This window comes from Macrotis lagotis, chromosome 7 (assembly GCF_037893015.1).
Source record: "Macrotis lagotis isolate mMagLag1 chromosome 7, bilby.v1.9.chrom.fasta, whole genome shotgun sequence".
Lineage (NCBI taxonomy): Eukaryota > Metazoa > Chordata > Mammalia > Peramelemorphia > Peramelidae > Macrotis > Macrotis lagotis.
Genome location: NC_133664.1, coordinates 180440682 through 180465031, shown reverse-complemented (window position 1 = coordinate 180465031; position 24350 = coordinate 180440682). Strand labels below are relative to the sequence as shown.

The window sequence follows — 24350 nt, the reverse complement described above, 5'->3', positions numbered from 1 at the left end:
TTGCTTATCTCATAGGAATAATATTAAGACTGTGAGTCATTTTTTAAAATCATGATTTGATAGGTATTACTTCAATATAGGAACTGAAAAAAGTTTTGGTCAGGAACAATTCCTGTTGTTGCCATTGGGAGAAGCATAAATGGATTGTTTAAGAATGTTTCATCAAAACATTTTCTTTGACTCAGTTTTCTTTGTCTTTTGAGAGTGGATTCTGGCCAAAATGTTTATTCTGTCATGAAGAAAACAAAAACATGTTTTTGTTGTTGGTTTTTGTTGTTTCCCCTCTTTCTTCTCTCCCTCCCCTCCCTTTACCCCCCCCCACCCTTGCCCCAATCTTCCTGCATCTTGGGCTTTTCTGCAAATTCTCCACCAAGCCAGATGGGATGGAAGGTTTTTTATCCCCCTCACTTGAGATTTTAACTCTGGATCATAATACTCTCCAAGTTCATAGACTTTTTGTGAATATACTCTTGGTTTGCCTTCAATTCTCTCTGAGCTTATTGTGTAGCTGAGAGGGAAACAATACTATTTCCTATTGAGGATACAATAAAGTATGAAAATATGACCATATGTGCCCTTAATGTCAACACTGTTTTTGAAGTCGAGATCATTGTTATGTGCATATTGCATCCTTGTTCACATGTCCATTGCCTTTCCCCTTGATACCTAGCATGTTACTTTTGCACCAAATAGTGTTCAATAAACATTTCCTGATTTGATTAATTTCTGAAGAAGAACTTCTGTTAGTCTGCTATTCAGCTACAAAATACCCAGGGTCACGAAATATAGCATACTTCCATAATTTAGCTGGCAAAATCTTCTTTTCTCCTAACACAATTATAAGAAACTGCAAATAATAACATATTCACAGAGGTAGAAATGACTCAAGTGTTGGGAAATTTACATTTCTCCCACTGTTTATATCTAAATATGAAACATACCTGGCAACGGCATGGGACGGAACTTGCCTTCTCATTTTTCCACATAATTTGCACTGTGTGTTTGGCCAAAAGGACTGGAGCTGATTACAAAATATGGTTGCAACTGGATCACATAGTAATATGGATTTCCACACCCTGGGTATAAGGTTGGGTTTGTTTTAATTGAAGTAATAATTGTGATCTAATTTCATAATGTTGACCATGGTTTCATCACCTGTGCCTGGAAGGAGAGAAAAATGTAAGGGAGGTGGAGGAGAATGTAGACTAATTTAAAATTTTTATATTTTTGAAGTTATGATAGTTATGTACAGAGTAAAGGTGTGGCATTAGTTTTAATTAACTGTAAAATGCTTTGACATTCAGGCAAAAAAGTGGATAATGACAGGGAGGAGAGGGAAGAAATTTCTGAAAAGATATTTAAAATTTACTTTTCATAAGACATTATGTTCTGAAATAAATCTTGTTGGATTGTAACATATAGCATTCATCATCAATTTCTGAATAGGAAGATTAAAACATTGGATTATAGTAGTCCCAAACAAAGGAGAACACAAGTAAACTCCCTCAAGTAGAGGTTTAGATTTTGGTACAATACACCTCTTAGTAGTTAGTCCATCCGTTTGCATATTGCTGGACTCAATGCTATCCTGAAATATTTAAATAATAAAATAGATCTTTAATCTTTCCATTGTATAGGTTTCCTTCAATGAAAGATATAATAATCTATCCTTGTATTCTTACCCTATATGTCTCTTTTTATCTATGTCCTCCAATTCCTTAACATTTATGGACACCATGGGTATAGCAATGGAGCATAGATTGTCCATTGTTCTAACCATGTGACCAGTTAATTTTCTTTTTCCTATTCTGCTCCTATTTTCTTTCTTATCATTTTCCCTTGTAAATGATCCTTGTAATATATTAGAAGTTGTTCCATCCTTAATGATTCTCTCCATTACCCTTTGGGTGTTCCTCATTTTCATTTTCATTTCTAGTGTAATATGACTCACAGACAATATCATTGGAAGGATTTCAATACTAAAACATGGGTCTGTGTTTCACAGAGAAGTTTAGGGCTATTAAAAGAATGTTCCAAATTCCTGAAGGTTACCCAGCTACTTTCCTCCTCCAATTCTTAGCATCATGTGTGTTTGTGTGTATATATGTGTATATACCTCATGTAGGGACACACATATTCTGATTTATCACAATTTGTCATCTTACTTTTTTAAAACATGTTTATATATAATAGGTAGCCAACTAGCCAGAGAAATAATGGGTATTTTTTCGTTTTTTCATCTAGTTATATATCAGAGTCTGGACAATACGCATTTTTTCATTAATTTCATCTTTCCTGTATGGATAATTAGGTCAAATTCTTTTTGAGTGATTAAGGGTTTCACATAAGTGTTTCTGTAAGACTTTAGACCTTGATTTAATCAGCATGATGTCATCTAAAAACAGGACATTCTAGAGGCCAATAATCATCTATAGGGAAACCTCATTCCATTTGGTTTGTGAGCTGAATTTCCTCTGTGACAGTCTAAACAGTTTTGTCAACTATATATGTCTCTGTTTTATGCCAGAATTAGCACCGAATACTTTTTGGGAAAAAATCAAGCCTGACTGAATCCTGGAAAAGCATTTTCTTATATTTTCTCTAATGTATCTTTCTATCAAACTTATTTAATAATAAATTACATTGAAATTCTTCAAACATTCATTGAGCACTTATTGCTTATTATATTGAGCTCTGTACTAAGTTTAGATAAGACTTAGTCCTTGCCTTCATGGAATTGACAACTTAGTAGAACATGAAAAGTAAATACAAAGTAATCCATAAGTATATGAAGGATACAGCATAATTTGCGAAGCTTAAATATTTAATGAGTAATAATTGTTAGTGTTATTTGAGACTGTTATATGGAGTTTGGAAGAGAAGGAATATTGGAAATCTCAAACATTCCTGGCAAAAATGTTTTAGCCTGAAAGGAATTATTATTTTTTTAAATCCCTATAAGGCATTGGGGTTAGAATTCAGGTTAATGTTGGATCAACATCCTTTTGATTAGAAGTTGAAATTAAGAAGCAAATTATACACAGTCAATCTACCTAAAACAACCTCTTACAATGAAAAATTCATTTAACAAATTATTTTTATGTTTTACATTTATACTTTCCAATCTCCAGCTACATTTTAAATTCATAAAACATTTGCTATCAATAAGTAATGCTTTTTTAATACCTTATTATTTTTTGTTGTTTACTTGTAAGAAAAGTCACCTATAAAGTGACCATCACTAATAAAACATTACTTTCTGTTGTATTTTATTTTTGGCCATCAGAATGGACCTACTGCAGCTTGAGTAATTCAGAATCAATATTGTCCATTTTATTGTGCCTATTTTGTAGTCTTTTAATGTTTTATTCATTTACATCATCATAACTATTTTTATATTGCTCTTTTGGTTTTTACTGTTTCCACTCTGCATCAGTGCATACACGTCTTCCTATCTCTCTCTAAATCTTTCATATCATAATCTTTCATCTCATTCATATGCCATCTCAGTCATTTTCCAATTTTGTGGAGTATAGTCCTCCTTGCTCTCTTTTGTTAACATAAATAGGGCTACTATAAATATTTTGGTAGATGCAAGTCCTTTCTTTCTGTCATTAACCCATTTGGTGTAAAAATCCAGTAATAATATTGCCTACTCACAGTCATAAAATAAATACTATCACTTTTGCATAATTTCAAATCATTTGCCCAAATAGTTGGATTAGTTTATAGACCTACCAGCAATGAATTAATAGACCTACCAGCAATAAATATCTTCCCAAAGCTCCTATACTATTTACTGATTTTTTTGCAGCATTTACAATTTAATGAGTTTCAAATGGTGCATTTAAATGTATAATTTCTGATTATTAATTTTGAACAATTTTTATATGCATAATGTCATTGTGCTTTTTCTCATGAAAACATTTTGTACCTTTGAATAATTATATATTTAAGAATAGTCTTAAGCTTTTAAATTTATGTAAAATTTTTATATATTTTTAATAATTTTTATCAGATTGGTTTAATGCAAAAAGGTTTTTATAACTTGTATCCTTCCTACTTGTTTTATAACCTTTTATTTTGTACATGAAAAAGTTTTTAAACTTTATATTAGCAAAATTGTCTAGCTCGTGATTTTAATCTTCTCTGACCTGTTTCTATTTATGAACTGACCCCCTATTCATGATAGTGAAAAATATCCCTTTCCATCTGCCATCATCCACAAATAGGTAAAAATTTACTTCCTCTTTTTCAGTGCTCTTAATTTTTTGATTTCTTTTATTTGCCTTTTGATATTATTTACTTTTCTTAATACTTATTTAAGAGGATACATTGAGTAATGGACAGTGTGTTGGACTTAGAGTTAGGAAGCTGAGTTCAAATCCTAGTTCTGATATCTGTATAACCATGGGCAAGTCCTTCAAGTTTTGTGTCTTAGGTAGTTACTTAGGAATATCGAATTAAATCATGGCGTAGTAGTAATTTCCTTTGGTGGAGGGAATTCTTATGCAGAGATCTCCTGTGTTAGCAAAATAACAAGTCATTCACATATTCATATACCGATAAAAACACACAATACTAGTACCAGATCATATAATAGAGGAGAATATTGGATATCCTTACCTCACCTTTGATCTTATTGGAAAGGTTTTTTTTTTTTAACAAATCTTTAGTAGAATAGATATTAATCTTTGGTTTTAAATAAATAACTCCTTTTGATCCTACAGAGGGAAGATCTTTTTATTCAAATGCTTTTTTCCCTTAAAAAACATTTTAAGTATAACTGAGTCCTATAACTTCTCAAATCATTTTCTTTATTTATTGATACAGTGATATAGATTTTACAATTACTGATGCTATTTTTCCTCATGTTGAACCATTTTTTCATTTCTGCTAAAATCTATGTTGCTTATACTATTATATATATACTTATTCAGATTACATATATATAATTGTACTGTTAATATTTTAGTTACAATTTTTATATCAATATTTCATATTGATATTTAATTCTCCTTTTCTCCTTTTTCCTTTCCCAATATAGATATTAGAATAATATTTGTTTCAAAGAAAGGGTAAAAAGTGTCATATTCCCCAAGACATGAGGTCAGTTTATGTAATTTAGGGGTCACTTTTTCTTTAAATGTTTATAAGAATTCACTTGTATATACACCTGGTCCAGGGGTTCCACCTCATCCTTTGAGACTGAATTTAAAGTTTGTTCAACTTCTCTTTCTGAGAATGGCTATTCAGAATTTTTAATTCTTACTTTTTAATTTGGGGGTTTTATTTATAACTTAAGATGTTCTTTTTATTTAAATTTTCTTTGCAATATAGCTAAACGTAGGGGTTTCTGATAATATTCTTTATTTATTCTACATTCATTGTGAATCCTTGTTCTCATTTTTTATTTTGCTAATTTTGTTTTCCTCTTGCATCAAATTAGTGGATAGTAATTCAATTTTCTTAATCTTTTTAAAGTACTGTTTTGTTGATCATTTCAATTACCTTTTTTCTAATTCTACTTATCTTTCTTCTTTTGGAATTATTACATTATTCCATTTAAAAAATTTCATACTTGATTCATTCTCTTTTTTCTTTCTTTTTTGTCAAGTTATACAGATTTTCCTTCAAGAGTTGTTTTTCTTTCATAGAAAGAAATTGTATGAAGATAGTTATTAAGGAAATGCTCTGCAACCTAGGAAGTATCTAGTTCCCAACCAATTAATCAATAAATAAGCATCTGCTATATGCCTGCTACCATGCTAGGTTCTAAGAACACAAAAAGAGGCAAAAGACAGTCCCTACCCTTAAGAACTTTCTACTCCAATGAAGAAAACAAAATACAAATAGTGACACATGAGGATGAGTTGCAGTAGCTGGAAATGGGCATGAGGAAGAGAATTGAGGGTGGAGCCAGGACAGAATGTGATTTTCATATATTTGTAGTCTTGTCAGGTGCAAGACTTGTTCTACTAGGTCTCAGAGGACAAAACTGGAAGTACTAGATAGAAGTTGCAGAGATCCAGTAGTAGATTTCTAAGGTCTGTCTTTCTAGAAGCAATCAAATTTCTCTTGCTAACTTCTACTCCAACCATCCACTTTTTTTGTCCCTCTAGTCCCTCCTTTTCTCATCGGTCATTTCCTTATTAAAAATTTCATCCCTAAGTACCAATGACTTATCTAAAGAAGATAATTCTGGTATCTACCCATAAGCTGCATGTACCCATAAACTTACATGCAAGTACCCTGGCTTTTGTTCTATATGAAATATCCAAAGGAAATGATAAGTTTTAAGTAAATGGAGGGTGAAATGGTCTGAGGTATAGATTAGCCTTCTCACTGGTCCAAAGTATTATTTGGATTTAGAAATACATGTCTGTAGGATACCAAAATATGATTATTTTTTTTAGGTTTTTGCAAGGCAAATGGGGTTAAGTGGCCTGCCCAAGGCCACACAGCTAGGTCATTATTAAGTGTCTGAGACCACATTTGAACCCAGGTACTCCTGACTCCAGGGCTGGTGCTTTATCTACTGCACCACCTAGCTGCCCCAATTATTTTCTATCTTGAGAGGAAATATAGCAGAGTTGGAAGATAACTGGATTTGTAACCAAGAAATCAGGTTGCAAATACAGCCACTATATAACAATGATGATAATGGCAATGTCTTGCATTCCTACAGAACCTTTAGACTATGTTCATAGTAAAGTACTTAAGCTCTTCAAATCTCACTGTTCTCATCTGTCAAATGGGATAATAATAACTTTTCAGTGTTGTTATGTGGAAAGTACTTTCTTGGTAGGACTTATTATAATGTTACTTATGATAAACTTTCCCCTTTCCACCTCTGTTTTGACTTAGTTCATGAGGTATTCCTTTGTCTTCAAGATACAATCCTTAAAAACCAAAAGTTCATTTATAACTTTCACTAATGGCAAACAATTTATTCCAGGCATCTAGATTTTCTAAAACTTCTTGTAAGAGTCAGTAAGTGCTGGTTTTCTTTTTTCTTTTCTTAGTTTTTGCAAGGCAGTGGGATTAAGTGACTTGGGGACCAAGTCTAACTCAAAAAGTTCAATGATTCATGCCTTAAATTTGGTTTTGATGCAAAAAGAAAAACTTATATTCATTTGCTCCAAAAAAAGAAAAGAAAAGAAAAGAGAACAAAGGACAAATAGCAATAACTATCTCTCTCCTATGGCAGCAAAGATGGATTAAAAAAAAAGAAACTTTCTCTAAGGCAGTGAAAAATTCTATCATATTTTAGGACCAAATGTCTCTAGACTAGCTTTTTATGCCTGTAGGACATAAAGGGAAACCTTAAAGAGAAACCATTTCAGCTTATATATATAATGGTTTCTAGCTTATGTAAAATGGATGCCATTTCTGCTACAACCCAACACACAGGGTTGCTGCAAGGAAAATTTCAAGTACTGTATAAATGTGGATTTTCATCATTGCTTTCTGAATTGACTAAAGATAGAGTTTCAGATAGTCATGGTCTAAAATCTCCTGCGGGGTCTTTTCTCCATTACCTTTACCATGATCTAGTGAATCAATTCCATCTTATGATTTTATGCCCTTTATTTGTCATATGGTAGGTCACCAATTGACTAGTAAAACTTTTAAAAAAGGAAGAGGAAGGGGAGAAATAATGCTATACCAGCAACACAACAGGTCCAAGCAGACAGATTTAGAAGGAGGGAAGAGAATGAAGAAGAAAGGAAAGTAAAATGTCATTTCCCAAATTTACTTCAAGGCATTAGTAGCTTATATTTTAATTGCTCTTTACTTACAGATTTAGACCCCTATTATAGATAGTCTTCAATCAGAAGATTGTGGCTTTAGAAACATAAAATAACTTTAAAGATTTTTTTTATCCAGTCTTTTCATTTTACAGTGGAAGAAACAGACTCAGAGAGGTTAAATAATAACTTAATCAAGATCATGGTTCTAAAAATGATTCTCTTTGTCAGTACAATGGAAACATTCTCATAATGATGTATTACAAATCATAAAATTATCAACACAAAACAAAATAACAAGGAGAATTTCATAGACCTGGGGTTCAGAAACTTTGATAATACTAGTAAAAATGGTCAGGGCTTGGGGCAGCTAGGTGGTGCAGTGGAAAGATCACCGGCCCTAGAGTCAGGAGTACCTGAGTTCAAATCTGACCTCAGACACTTAATTACCTAGCTGTGTGGCCTTGGGCAAGCCCCTTAACTCCATTGCCTTGCCCCAAAAAACCCTAAAAGAATCAGGATTTGAACTCAGATCTTTTCACTCCAAATTCAGAATTCCTTTCTTATACCATTCTGTCCCAGTTTTTTAGCATGTGTTCACATACTCTGTGTTAGATACTATGAGTTTCTTCAACTGAAAAATTAATCCCTTCATGGCCTGAGTTATAACATAAGTCTGTAAACTTTGACTAATGCTTAGAAAACAAATACACATTATCATAAAATATCCAGGCTCAATCAAAGCTTTTCTAGTTTTGGCAGGGCAGGCTAGAATTTTCAAGCCATTGGCATAAACCTTCAATAACTCTATAATGGACAACGAGGTTGCTCAGTGTCTACCTGGAGTCAGGAAGACTCATCTTCCTGAAATCAAAGCTGGCTTCAGACACTTATCAACTATGTGACCCTGAGCAAGTCAATTAATCCTGTGTCTCAATCTCCTCATTTGTAAAATGAATTGGAGAAGGAAACAGAAAATCATAACAGTATATCTGCCAAAAAAATCCCCAAACTGGGGTCACAAAGAGTCAAACACAACTGAAAAATGACTGAACAAAATAAAATCCAACATCATTTCCATATCACAGTTAGAAATTGGATTCTGGTCATCTTTACCCAGAATTAACATCTAGCTTTTATCAATTGATTTTAGTCACAGATACTAAAAATATGTACAAATTTAACAAAATTAGGATGCCATAGTTCTATGTAATATAATGATTTAGAAACCCAATAATACTGTAAGACCTCAGAGGAGGGACAGATGACTTTATGATGCTGTGATGAAAAAAAATGAGATTTGTGTTTTTATAAAGGGAATATAATTTTAATAGATAAAGAAGACAAGAGAAGACTGTGTTATGTAGGAAGATCTGTACACATGTGGAAAGGACTGTGAGTAGATCAGTTGGACTGATGTGGAAGGTTTATGAAGGAAAAGTAGGGAGGGACATAAAACAATAGGTTGGGTTGACTAGAGGCAGAGAAGGAGAGAAAAATGATGGGGCATCCCTATTCCTTGCCCAAAATGCCTAAGGGCTGGCTAGGTGGTGCAGTGGATAAAGCACTGGCCCTGGAGTCAGGAGTATCTGGGTTCAAAAATGCCTGTCTAAATGGGGATCAATAATAAAGTAAACCATGAAACCACAAAGTGGTCTATTAAGATTCACCATTGCATAGATTGTTGCATATCTACTCAAGCTTGCAGGGAACTAGATAGATATTCCCAATAAGAATAAATCACAGCAACTTCATTATCATCATTAACATCATCATCTTCATCATTATCATCATCATCATCATCATCATCACACCTACCTCCCAAGGTTGTTGTGGTGAAAAAATGAAATCATATTTGTAAAGTACTTTGCATTATTATTATTATTATTTATTCTAGCTGAGACTTTAAAGTTTGCAGAGCATATTGCATATAGTATAGTTTCTCCTCCTGACCGTGTCTCTGACCTTGAGTCAGTAAGAAGGCCATCTCTCTAATGTGACAACTGAAATAGATCACTGAAGTGCAGGAGGCAGGACTCCTGAGGTCTCTTTGGTTCTATCAACACTAGTGAGCCTATCTCAGAGCAGCATACTAGAGGCAAGGGCTTAAAGTGAATGGAAAAAAAATATTGAATCATAATCAAATGAAAATGTTATGTTCCTTGAGCCAGTGACTATTCTTAGACTTGACTTTCTTCAGCACCTAAATTTAACCATCTGGCATTTTATTTTAAGTGCAATACTATTCAAGCTTTTGAAATAAAGATTTGCCTTTTTAATTTTTTATAGAAAATCTTAATTTCATCATAAATATGGAACATTCTGTCCTTGGCTCTAGGTACACTGAATTCCATGTGATGGAAATTGAGAGGTGACATCACCAAGTACCTGTTTTTACAAATATCAGTGGGGTCAAAAATAAAAACCCTATGGAAAAAGAATTTTGCTTTAGAAGCATGATAGAGGAGAAAAGAAATTAGCAGAAAGATTCCTTGAATTGTTTATCATTTTGTGTGGAATATCTGTACTATTCAATTAGCATTTTGAATCTGTAATAAATAGTATGAATAAAATTGTAGGGAATTACGTCTAGGATAATACACCTTCAAAACAGATGTGAACTAGGCTTTTAACAGCATTATCAGAATAACTAGACATTTAGAAAATAGATTTACTTTCTAGTCAGATTGAGGTTTCCTCAGGAGAAAAATAGTTGTGTTTTCAAAAATTTTAGGGAACATCATAGGTACATCTCGTAAAATATGTCAGATCTTACTATAACAACTTACAATGGATTCTCCTTATTCTACTACTATTCTGTTATGAGAGAAAGTGTGGTATAATGAATAGAGCACTTGCCTCAGAGGCAAGACTAGGTTTTGAATCTCAGCTCTGAGTCACCTTTATAACCTCAGATAAATGATGTCTCCACTCTGATCCTGCTTTTTCTTGCATAAGATGAATTGACTTGTACTATATGGCTATCGTCAAAATTGCTTCCAGCTCTAAAGTCTTTTCTCGCTTGAAATCTATGACATTGGTTGTTGTCCTTCATTCTCAAAAAATGCAAAAAATGACCTCACAGAATAGGAATCAAGGTCAGTTGATGTCCTTTGCTCTTGAAGAAGACCAAAATACTGCACTATGTTAGAGTCACGTTACAGTGTGTTCAACTAGCTGATCAGACCAATACAAACATAGGATGCTCTAGCACAGGTAGGGCAGAAATAGGACATGTGGACATTTGGGGTGAATTCCATGAATTTTGTGTATCTCGTGTTTCTATTGAACTATTTCAATTCTGCTTTGCTCATATAGCATAGCACCTTCTGTGATGAGAGCATTCCATGCTAAGTGGTCCTGTGCCAATGTCTTCGATTTCAGAGTTCTTCAGAGAGACCTTAGAAGTGTCTTTATGTTGCTTCTTCTGATCTCCATGTGAGTTCTTTCCTTGTGTGAGATCTTTGTAAAAGAGTCTTTTAGACAAACATCTTTTTGGCCTTCAAACAATGTAGCCAGACCATCAGAGTTGCACTCTCTGCTATAGAGTTTGGACACCTATCAGTTAAGTTTAAGAAAGAACCTCAGGATCTGGTATCTAATCCTTTAGAATCTTTAGAATCTTCCTAAGACAATTCAAATGGAAGTGGTTCAATTTCCTGTCATGGTGCTGATAAACAGGTTTCTGAAGCATACAACAATGAGGTCAGTACAATGGTTCTGTAGATTTACAGGTTGGTAGGCAGTCTAATAACTCTTTTCTCCCACACTTTCCTTCAGGGTCTCTTAATTTAATATTTATTTATTCTCATTTTGTACAAATAATTTTTTTCTACATTAATAAAATATTCTTGTTTAAGGGTAAACAAAATACCCCCTCTCCCAAAAAAATATAGACTTGCTTGAGTGATAAAGTAAAGGGGAGAGAAAAAAATTAAAATTAAAAAAATAATAGTAATAATTGTAGGTATGGCCAGGTGGTGCAGTGGATGGAGCACCAGCCCTGGAGCCAGGAGCACTGGAGCCCATATCTGGCCCCATACACCTAACAATCACCCAGCTGTGTGACATGCAAGCCACCCCAACCCCACTGCCCTGCAAAAAACCAAAAAAAGGAAAAAAAAAGACCCAAAATAAAATAAAATAAAATAGTAATAATAGTAGGGGCGGTTGGGTGGCAGACAGAGCACTGGCCCTTGAGCCCGGAACACCCGGGTCCAAATCCGGCCTCAGACACCCAATGGTCACCCTGCTATGAGGCCCCAGGCAGGCCACCCAGCCCCATTTGCCCTGCACCCCCCCTAATAATAATAATAATAATAATAATAATAATAATAATAATAATAATAATAATAAATGTGCTTCAGTCTGTGTTCCAACACCACCAACTCTGTTGTGGGCGGATCACATTCTTTATGATAAGTCCAACACAAAAGTTACTTCCATATTTTTCCACCATTGCCATTGCTGATCACAACTCCCTCCTTTCATATTTCTCCACTACTATGTACTATATTTTCTCTCTCCTTGCACTCTGACTCTGCTGTAGGGTTGCTGAGTGGCACAGCAGACAGATCCCTGGCCCTGGGGCCAAGAGTCCCTGAGCCCCCTTACCACCTCTTAGGCCCAGCATCTACCTGGCCCTATGGTCCCGTACAGACCATCCAATCCCAGCCCCTTGCAAGAAGTAAAAAAGAAAATGTGTTATATCTGACCATTCTCCCCCCATGGTCCATCCTCTCCTCTATGACTCACATTCCCATCCCTTCCCCTTGTCCCCCATCTCTCCTTCTTACTCCAGATGTCTATACCCCATTGAGTATATATGCTGTTTCCTCTCCTAGTCACATCAAACTTATCACCTATTTGTATATCCCTGGAAGGTATACAGTCAAGAAAAGTAAACTTATTTATAACATTCACTATTTCTCCATTTGCTGTGACACACATGTATAGTGTGGTGCTGGTTGGTGGTGAATCTTTGTTATTTTGGTGTTAATTGTTGGGCCAATATCAGCACAAGCAGCAGAAAATTAATACTTTGTTGCTTCTTCGCTTCAGAGGCTGCATTAAATGCATAATCAATACAATATTATATCATTAAAAATAGTCCACTTTTATATAGAAATTTGTTAAGAAAGGAATTCTCATTGAATTAGTATTTTTTGAATTAGATTTGGGCTTCTATTTACTTTCATATTTTTATTTTTTTGATGGATATAACAAAAACAAATTCATTCCAACTACATAAATCTTAGCTCCTCTTCACTTTTACCTAACAATTGAAAATTTTCCACCAGGAAAATAGATTATTTTCCCAAACAACACCAGGGAAGCTTTTTAAAGTATGTAGTTCTTAGTTTTCTTTACTGGGAACTATTACAGGAGAAGAGTGGGAAAGGGTCAAAGGATGAAATAAGTGTGTTACATTCTGGAGTTGTATTTTTGAAGTGTTTCTGCTTCTGAGTTTCTTAAGAATAGCAGAGAGAGACAGGCCTATGGAATTTTCCATTCTTCAAACAGACATAACAGCAGGGAGAAAAATTTATTGACATCACTGATAGGAGGATTTAAACATGTATATGAATACTTGGCAAGTGTGTTGATATGTTTCCAAATATATTGGAATTTTCAAGAAAAAATGGGATTGGAGAAAGGAGAAAACAATTCCCTATTCTCTTAAATTCTTAGAAGAAATTTGTAGAGTCAAGAACATAGCTTACCAGGGCGTTCACACTGAGTCTCCTCCTCCCCAGTTGGTCCTAGCAGCCTTGCTTTGGATCCAGCTGATTCCTACATTAAAAAGTCAATTTTATATGTTATTTTCATGTTATAGATATACTGACAAATATTACAACTTTCTTTCTGTTGTTAGTGACATGACTTCTCATGGTATATTTACTATTACATGCTGTCAGTAAACCCTTTCAAGTTATTAATTATGTTCAGAATGCATGTATGATCTGTTGCATTTCCTTTTTTACCATCGCAATCTCAGCAATGAATTACAATTGGTTTATCATGATCTTAGGGCATAGGTATGATTTCCCCAGCAACGGTGAAAGAAAAGTTTACCATCTGAAGAGGCTGAAGAGCTAGTGGTAGAGGTGGTGGTAATGGTGATGGGGATGAGCTGACTGATGCTTGTAGAAAGATAAATGCAATCCAGTCAGTGTTTAGCAGGCTTTTGGGGGACCTATGTCCTCAGGAAAAGACTGGTCAACTTGATTTTATATTTGTAGTTGAAATCAAGTCAAATCTTTGGGAGAAATATATTTTATATATACTCAGATCTTAAATACTTGTTTTTAATGGTACAGGAGGTTCACCTGATGTAGCTATAAATAAGAAAATGTCAAATCATATCCAAAGATTTAGAGCAATTTGTCTAAGTTAAGCATCAGAGAGGGGGTTTGAACTCTAGTCATCTGACTTTAGAGCAAGTACTGTTTCCCTTGTGCCACATTAATTCAGTTTGCACTAAATTTTAAAACAGAATTATCTTTCCTAGTTTATATGAGGCTACTTGCTTTGGGTTAAGTAATATTAGGTGATATAGAAGTATTATCTGTTGATACCTTGGTGACTCTATGATCTCAAGAGAGTTTATGTTATCTACAATAGGACAAATTCTAATGCAGTATTACTTATGAGCCTATACATAAGTTCCACATTGAAAATTTACCTTATGTGCTGATAATCTAGCTTTGGGTCTTTTATTTTGTGAATGACAGTGCAACAGATGGGTTTTACATCTGTTAGCCTTCATTCTTGCTACATGATCACTTTTGTTTTCTAATTTTATTGTCTTTGATGCATTTTTAATAATTTTTTTCATGCAAGTCATTACTGTTTATATATTATACTTTAATCCTTTCATTACCTTTTGGGTCACCTATAATTTTGATTCTTCTGACTCTATGTATTCCATGATTAACAATAATAATGAAAATATGATTTTTAAGAATGAGGAGCATTCTAAAATTATTTACAAATCTGCATTTCCCCAAATATAATTTTTCTACTCTCCTCTTATTCAGTTCTGAACATGGCTTATTGTACATCTTCTATGTCTCTTCAAGATTTATGATTTATTTATATTATCATATTCTCTATTTTGTTGTTTAGTCATTCCAGCACTTTATGATCTGGTAGACTATATATAGCATGCCAATACTATCCATGTCCATGGTTTTTTTTTTTGCAAAGTTACTAGAATGGTTTGCTATTTCCCTCTCCAGCATATGAGGGCAAAGAAAGATTAAATGATTTGCCCAGGGTTACACAACTGGCAAGTGTCTGAGGCCTGATGTGAATTTAGATTGCCCTAATTCCAGGCTTGGTATTCCATGCCACTTAGTTGCCTCCATCATCTACTTAACTGTCTGTCTACTGAGAAGGTCATGGTAGAGACAGTGAAATACTGTTTTCAAGAAAGATCTGAGGTGTTTAACAATCACCATCTACATTACCCAAGACAAATTATTTAATTTCTCAGAGTTCAGTTTTCTCATCTGTAATTTCTACCTGAAGAATTGTCATTAGGTTCAAATGAGAGAACATGTGTCAATACTACTAGTGTAGAGAATATGCTTTCTCAAATCAGGTAAAATTTGGACTAAATGGCTTATAAATTGTTTTAAAAATCTATATCATTGGGGCAGCTAGGTGGTACAGTGGATAGAGTACTAGCCCTGGAGTTAGGAGGACCTGAGTTCAAGTCCAATCTCAGGCACACAATAATTACCTAGCTGTGTGACCTTGGGCAAGTCACTTAACCCCGATGCCATGCAAAAAACTCCCCCCCCCAAATCTATATTATTTTGATTTTGTTTGGCTGGATTCTATTATTCTTCTGTCTTTTTTTTTTAAAAAAAAGGTCCTTTCTACTTCCCGTTCCCACACAATAGAGCTATCATTCAATGAACATTAATTAAATGCCTACTTACTATGTGCTGACACTGTACTAAGCATTGGAGATACAAAAAGAACAAAAGACAGTACATGTCCTCAAGGAACTTATGATCTAATGGAGGAGACAACATAAAAACATTTGTACAAAGTAAACTATATGTAAAATAAAACTGGAAATAATAGAGGGAAAGCACTGGAACTGAAAGGTTAGGGAGAGCTTTTTTTTTTTAAGGTGGGACTTTATTTGGATCTTAGAAGAACTCAGTGAGGTCAATGGTTAGAGTAGAGGAGGAAAAGTATGTCCAAGGGGACTGTCAGAGAAAATGTCTAGAGCTAAGAGATGGAGTGTCTTCTTCAAGAATAGCCAGGAGGCTAGTGTCACCGGATCAAAGAGTATATGTTACAGAGTAAGGTGTAAGAAGACTGGAAAAGCAGGAAGAGGTTTGGTTTCAAAGGTATTTTTATCAAACAGAACAGTTTGTATTTATTTGCTCCTGGAGGTAACAGGAAGCCACTTTAGTTTATTGAGAAAGGGAAGTCAATATTCAGATCTGTGTTTTATTTAGGAAATTGCTTTAGTGACTAAATAGAACATTAATTGGAGTGGGGAGAGACTTGAGGCCGGCAGATTCATTGCAATAATCCAGATATGAAGTGATAAGACCTGTCGAGAGTGTTGGCAATGTCACAGGAGAGAAGGAAGCATATTACAGAGATAATGCAAAGGTGACAGCATGGATATGGGAAGTAAAAGATAGTGCTGAACCCAGGATGACTTCTAGATTTTGACCCTTAGGGAACTGGGAAGATGGTATTGCTTTTATTATAATAATTGGGAAGAAAACTAGAGAGTTTCATATTTATTGAGTTTAAGATGTCTTCTTAATATTGTGAGATATGAGATTGTGGGTCAACAAAGAGATTAGGGCAGGAAATATAGACTTGAGAATCATCAGCTTAGAAATGATCATTAATCCATGGGAGCTCATGAGATCCCAAGTAGCATGTATAAAGAGAGAGAGAAGAGAATAGGTCCCAGGACAGAACACTGAGTGATACTTATGATTAGAAGATATCATCTGGAAACAGACAGTGAATGAAGACCAGGAGCGGTTTTCTGAAAATTAGAGAGAGGACAGTATCAAAGAGGAAGAGCAATCAACCATGTCAAAAGCTATAGAGAGGTCAAGGAGAATAAGGATTGAGAAAAGTCCATTGAATTTGGTAACTAAAAGATCATTACTAACTTTAAAGAGAGAGTTTTGGTAGCATGATGGATTGTAAAAGGTTAGGAAGAGAGAGGGAGGAGATAAAATGTAGACACCTATTATAGATAAACCTTTACAAGGAATTTAGCCACAAAGGGCAGAGAATATAGAGGATAAAAGGGATAGAAGGATTAAATGAGGGTTTTTTTCAGGATGAAGAAATGAGCATGCTTTCAGGCATAAGTCAGAGGCAGGGAGAGATTGAAGGGATCTTCACTTCACTTTAAGTCACTTCACATCACTTCACTTATAAGTGAAAGAGTAGAGCAATATGTTGGAGAAAACAGGATGGGATAGGATTATTTGAAAAAGTGTTTTAGAATGCAGAAGCCTAAGGTTTTAGTATCATCATTATTGAAAAAGAATTGTTCTAGAAATTCTAGCTGAGATGCTTCATTACAGATCTATTTATTTTCTTCCTTCTAGTTTCACCTATGATAATTATGAAGCTAAGATAAGATGTCTTTTTTAGGTATTACACAATGGTATGCTGGTAAGTGTTTAACAACTACCTTGAGGGAGGGTGTACATATTATGCACTTTTAAATTTAATCCAAACTTTTTCTCCCATCACTTTTTAAGTCTGGAAAATCAACAAAACAAATTAAATGCTGATTTGTACAGAGGGTCAGTTCCCAAGATGGAAATTCTCACATTGAAAATTTAACAATTGGCTTTCATGAACAGGTACAAGTCATCTCCAGCATGTTCCTTTCTGTAGACTCATTTGATCTTATTCTACCTTTCACTACTGGGTGCAGAGCAGTCCTTGTTTGTGATGACAGAACCATATTCCCACAACCATTCTTCATTTCATTCCCTATTCTCTGATCACCTCCATGTAACCTCAATAACTACCTTGCTGAGTACCCCTTTTCTTCTCTTCTCCTGACCTGTTCTAGTTATGTAGACATGAAACAGAATCAAATAAAACTTGCCATTATTATTGGATAAGGTGTCAATCTTCTCCCTGCCTTCATCATCACTGTAACTTTGAGACAAAGTGTCCATCTTGGCTCTTCCCTCTTCCTCATTGGAATCTAACTCCTTTGAGGACAGATAGTTTCTGGATATAGTATTTCCAGAGCATAGTACAGTGACAGAACGATAGTAAACAATACTTTTTTCATTCATTTCATCCATTCAATCAATCATTTGGTCAATAACAATTTTCTATTGTTTTCCTCTGAAATATTTCACAAATACTTTCAAATTCCAATTAGTCTTTCTCTTAATTTGTGATGATGGACTAGTAAATTTAGTGTTTGATCTTTCAATCTGTTTCTTGGCTAATTCAACTCTTATTTTTGTTTTTGTTTTGTTTTTTAGGTTTTTGCAAGGCAAATGGGGTTAAGTGGCTTGCCCAAGGCCACACAGCTAGGTAATTATAAAGTATCTGAGGCCGGATTTGAACTCAGGTACTCCTGACTCCAGAGCCTTTGCTCTATCCACTGTGCCACCTAGCTGTCCCCTCAACTCTTATTTTTGATGGTTATTTTACTATTTGAAATTACTTAAGAAATTAAGGCAATGATGATTTAGTAATAATAATAATTAATGATAGCTAACATTTATATAGCACCTGCCATTAAGCTCTTTACAAATATTATCTCCTTTGATCCTCACAACTACCCTGGTTAATAGGTACTATTATTATCATCCTCATTTTACAGTTAAGGAAACTGAGGCAGAGGTTAAGTGACTTGCTCAGAATCAATACACAAATGCTTATGAGAAATTGATAATTGACTATTATTACTTTACACTAATAAATATGGAAGACCAAATTAAATAAAATATGTCAACTGATTCACTCTGGAGCCTGCTTTCTTTTCAACAATTGAGCCAGAAAAAAAAATGGCTTACCTGCTTTTACCTTTGTTCCTTGTTGACACAATGTGAGAAGATTCAGCAGCACTTGCTTAATGTGTAGTTTGGAAAACAATGCACTAAATGGAAAAAAAAAAAAGCAACTTTCAAATGTGTCCTGGATCTTGAACAAATACTGACTGTGGAAAGAAAGTGTGACATGAAGGCAAGACAAGCCAGAGCAGAGCTTTGCACATTCCAGGGGAGAGTGTCAGGCAATCTTGTCCATGGAGATTCCCTTAAAGGATATGACCAAGGTGAAACCTGTGTGCCAGAGGCAGCTCATTTGCAATGAGAGAATTGTCCTCTCATCTCCCTTAAGGGGAAGCCCTAATGCCAGTCATGTGTTTGGGGGAAAGAAAACCATGTGTCTCTGGAAGATGAAGAAACCAGGGACTAGCAGAGGCTTGTTTGGAAATCGAGTTGAAATCTCAGCTGCTAAATCAAAGTTAATGTAGAAGAAAAAAGAGTTCCAATTAGGTTAATAAATGAACATGGCAAGCAAGTAACCCTAAGGAAGTGAAAAACTGTGGCTTGGTAAAAACCAACTAATCTGACATATGTTGGCACTTGTACATGACCTAAAATGAAGAGAGATAAAGATGAACTCTCATATTAGATTCAATATGGTGTTGCCTAACTAAATGAAAGTAGATAGGGTCAAAGAAATCCTTAGAGAATAATTATTTTGTCTTTACTTGACCTTGCTGTAGTAAGAGTTGAGCTATGCTGAAACAAAAGAAAATGAATAGGGGAATGTGTCCAAAAAAAGAGAATGCCCAATTCCTGAGGTAAAAACAAATAAATAAACAAAAGAGAATTTGAAAATCACTTTTTAAAAAGCAACAAAAATTCCTAATAAAAGCCTTGGGCCAGAAGTAGAAATGACCTTTCTCCATTATAGTTTTATTTTTTATTGAAAAATAAAAGCTTGAAGATATAAATCTCTGATTCTGGCTAGCATAGTTGTATGGTTCCCCCCCCACACACACACACACTTTGAGTTATAAAAGCTCATTATTTTAAAAGACAGAGGAAAATCCAAAAACTATCTTGGAAGAGGTAGAAGAGAATTGGAAGAGACCTCAAGAAACAATATGAAGAATAACTTACCAAGCAAAACTTAATATTCAGCATGGGAAAATATAGACCTTTAATGAAATGGAGAATTTTCAAAGATTCCTAATTAAAAGACCAGAGTTAAATAGAAATTTTGAAATAGAAACATGGGAGTCAAGAGAAATATAAAAAAAGGCACATATACATGAGTATATATATATATATATATATATATATATATATATATATATATATATATATAGAGAGAGAGAGAGAGAGAGAGAGAGAGAGAGAGAGAGAGACTTTATGATGAAATGCCTACATAGGAGTAGGGGATTGATATAAGTATCTATAGAGAATTCTAATATCATCAAAGGTCATAGAGAAAGTCAAATATGATAGAGAGAATGGTAGTGTTTTTATTATGTTTTAATGATTTTAAAAGAAGAATTTTTAAAATTTTAAAGATTTTTTTTAAAATGAGGGAACTTAGCTCACAGTCTCAGGGTATGTAAATCAAAAATAATGAAGGAAGGACCAGGAATGACTTGAACCTCTCTCTGTCATCTCACGGTCAAAGGAGAGAATAAAGTATACATACATAGACACACAGAGAGGCATGCATATATGCACACACACACACACACACACACACACACACACACACACACACACACATATATATACACAGAGTTTGTGTACATATATTCAACCTAAGAGGTAAATAGGAAAAAGAAGAAAGTATAAAAGAGATAGATTCAGAGAACAGATAAAATCAACTCTAAGGCTAAAGAGGTAATTGAGGAAAGGCATTTAAAAAAGGAAAAAAAAGAGTAATGATTTGTGATATAGATGAGTTAGGAAGGAAAGAGAGGAACCTCTCCCCCCAAGGTAATAGGATTGAAAGACAGAATTAAGTCATAACTGTGAGTTAATGGAAGAAACTTAGACATAAAATTCAAGAGTATAGCATAATGGGGTAAAAAAAAGAATCCAGCAATATATTGCTTACAAAAAATGTACTTGAAGCATACTCACTTAGAATAAGGTTCTAGAACAAAATATGCCTCAACTGAACAAAAATCAAACTGAAAACAAAAAAGCAAACAAAAACCAAAGTTATCTCATGATCTCAAAGCAATGGCCAAAATAGACTGAATTAAAAGATATAAACAAGGAAATTATATTTTATGAAAATAGGATGATGAATTAATTTCAACAATTAATGTATATGTTCTGAATGGCATAGCATTTAAAATTTAAGGGAAACAAACAAATTACAGGGAAAATCTTTCAATAAAACTAGAAAAGTGAAGGATCTCAATATACCCTTTTCAAATTTGGACAAATATAGCCAAAAAAGTAAACAAGAAAGAAGTCAAGAACCTGAATAGAATTTTAGAAACCTTAGATCTGATAGATATTTGACAGTTTTTGAGTGGGAATAGAAAGGAACATATCTTTTTTCCCTAGCCACATAATCAGTGCTTACAAAAATTGTCTATGCATTGTTGCTTAAAGACTTCACAAAATTGCTGAAAATCAGTAATATCAAATTCATCTTTTACTGACCAAAATGCAATAAAATTATATTAGAGAAATGACCACTGACAAAAGGATTAAAAGTTAATTGTCTATTAAATCAAAATCCAAAAGAAAAAAACTATATGGATCAAAGAACAAATTATAGGGATGATAGCTCATTTAATTAAAGATAATGACAACAGTGGGACAGCATACCAAAAATTTTAGGATGTAGCCCAAGTAGTCCTTTGACAAAAATTTATGAAACATTAATCAGGTTTATAAACAAAAGAGAAAAAAAAGAGAATTAATTGGATATGTGTTTTTTAAAAATCCTAGTGAACTAACAAATTAAAAAATTCAATTAATGAGCAAAGTAGGAATTCTGAAAAGGATTGAAAGCAAAAATGTGACAAAATTGAATAAACAAGGAGCTGTTTTCAAAAGTAAAATAGATTAACTATTAATTAATTTTATTAAAAACGAATAAAACCAATGTCAAAAATGAAAAAGAGAATTAAGAAATGAAAAAGTAAAGGGTATTATTAGAAATTAGATTGTCCAATTATATAATAGCCAGTATTGAGCATTTGCAAAACATTTTCAAAGTACTAGATCATTTAATCTACACAACAACCCTTTGAACTAGATATTATGGTTATTCCCACTTTAAAAATTAGGAAACTGAGACAGAGAATTTTCCTGATTTATTTAGTAACACAGCCAAAAAGTATCTGAGACAGCATTTGAACTTTGGTCTTCCTGATTCCAAGTTCCATAATCTATATATGCACTGTGCCACCAGCTCCCTAAATGTCACTAAAAGTTATACCTTAAGTGAAATGGAAAAGTATCTACAAAAATAAATAGAGAATGTAAATAACTTAATATCAGGAAATTGAGACAAAGACAAAAAACAGAAGCAAATAGAATAAATAAATAAATAAACTTGTAAAGACAATTGAATTCTATCAAATATTCAAAGATCAATCAATTCCAATATAGCACATTGTGAAAAAAAGGATAAAAAAGATCCTACCAAAAATTACTTCTATGATATATAAATTAGAAAGAAATAGGTCAATTAAAGCACAAAGAAAACTATAGGTCAATATAACTGATAAATATTAATGAGAAATTTTTTATTAAAATATTAGCAAATATTAGAAGATTGAACACTCCAATCAGATTTTAATAGTAACAGAAATAGAGGGTTATTTTAATCTTAGGAAAACTATGAAAATAGGAGACTATGTTAACTATAAGAAAACGAAAATACTATTATATCAGTAGATGCAGAAAACACTTTTGACAATATAGAAGACCCATTTCTATTAAAAATACTAGAAAATAGAAGAATACATGGATCTTTTCTTAATTTGAAAAATGGCACTATCTAAAATCAAGAGTCCAGATTTATATGTAATGGGAATAAACTATAACCCTTTCCAATAAAGTCCCAGTTAAGTGCAGTGTCACCATTACTATATGATATAAGTGCTAAAAATCTTAGCAGTAGCAATAATTTAGTTTATCAATAGTAATAATCTCCTGTCTATTATGTACTCCTCACTCTCTCAGCACTGTCCCCAAATATAATTTTAACTCCAATAAACACTGCATAACTTAAACATGGACCCAGTTTTCTGTCCACGGTCCTTATCCATTATACCTATATGCATTTATTCTAAGGCAGAAGTATCAAAAACATGATGCAGGGATCATCTCCTTCACAGGTGCTTCTAAAGCCAAAATAAGATGTGGGTAAGAAATATTTAACAAAATAAATAAAAATACAGCAAAATGTTGGTAACATTTTTTATTGTCAAAATATAGCTGTCAGGGATGTACAGATTACTGGTCTCCTTTCTATTTAAGTTTGATGCCACTTATCTAAGCCATTTCCAGACCATTTTTTTAACACCTATTCTTCCAATGACACTAATATAAAAAACAACAACAACAACTTAGCACTGTGCCTGGAGAGTGTTTAATAAATACTTTTGACTGATTAGAATGTAAGTTCTTTGAGGTTTCATTTTTAGCTTTATATTCCCAGCACCTAAGACACTGTCTGCTCCGTAGTAAGCACTTAGTGAATGTTTTTACCTGACTGACTAGAATGTAAGCTCCCTCAGGGCAAGGATTGTAGATATTATTTCCACTTTACCCATTTATCCACAGGCACATGAAGACATCACATAGATGAACTTTCTGTATGATCACTAATAAATTACTGAACACTTTTAAGGAGAATAAGACAGGATTTTCCATGGTCATCATTTGACAGATGCTTCAAACAGATATTCAAGCTAAATTTTGTAGCAAGGGCAGGCAGGTACTATATGGAGACTTAGTCATATACAATTCATTTTCTCCTTACTGTTTTCAAATTTCTTGGCTCCAGAGATGACTCAAACCTTTCAGTAAGAGTGAAAATTTTATTGATTCCTTTCCTTCTTCCCATGTCTCCTCTGATCCCCCAAGTGGAGACAGATAAATGGGTGATAATTTAGGCGTCTCTAGCCTATCTTTTTAATATCAATGGTCTTCCTGTATTACTGGATGTCAGTACTTAGTCGCTTAATAAATATTCTTAAGTAGACTGGTTATGATGATGGATATGGAGTCTGGAACTTAGTTCTAATCATATCTCAGAAATTATTAGTTCTAAGACTTTGGGTGAACCCCTTAAACTGTTTTTTAGTTTTCATCTTGAAAATGAAGGGGTTGAACTGAATTACTTCTAAAGTCCCCTTTAATTCTAAGTCTATGAGACTAGGATACTGTCAATAACTTGGGAAATGGGATCTGTATCATATCTATTTTTTAAAAGAATCCATTTTAAATGATGCTTTCTCCCCTCTATATCTCATTTATTTTCTGCTCTCCCTCCATACTTAACCCTCTCTTCTGGCAAAGAAAAAAAAGGAAGCAAAAATATTTAATAAAATGACTTATTTTT

At 33.7% G+C, this 24350-nt stretch overlaps 1 long non-coding RNA gene across 2 annotated transcripts in view; it reads right to left on the bottom strand.

Moving 5' to 3' along the window:
- Positions 1 to 19247, bottom strand: part of LOC141493925 (uncharacterized) — a 76584-nt gene extending 57337 nt beyond the window's left edge. For both annotated transcript variants that reach the window (XR_012470357.1, XR_012470358.1), the window contains exons 1-3: positions 18800 to 19247; positions 13475 to 13544; positions 942 to 1161 (exon numbers count right to left, since the gene is read on the bottom strand). This is a non-coding gene — a long non-coding RNA (uncharacterized LOC141493925). The remainder of the gene's footprint in view (positions 1 to 941; positions 1162 to 13474; positions 13545 to 18799) is intronic.
- Between the last annotated feature and the right edge of the window lie 5103 nt (positions 19248 to 24350).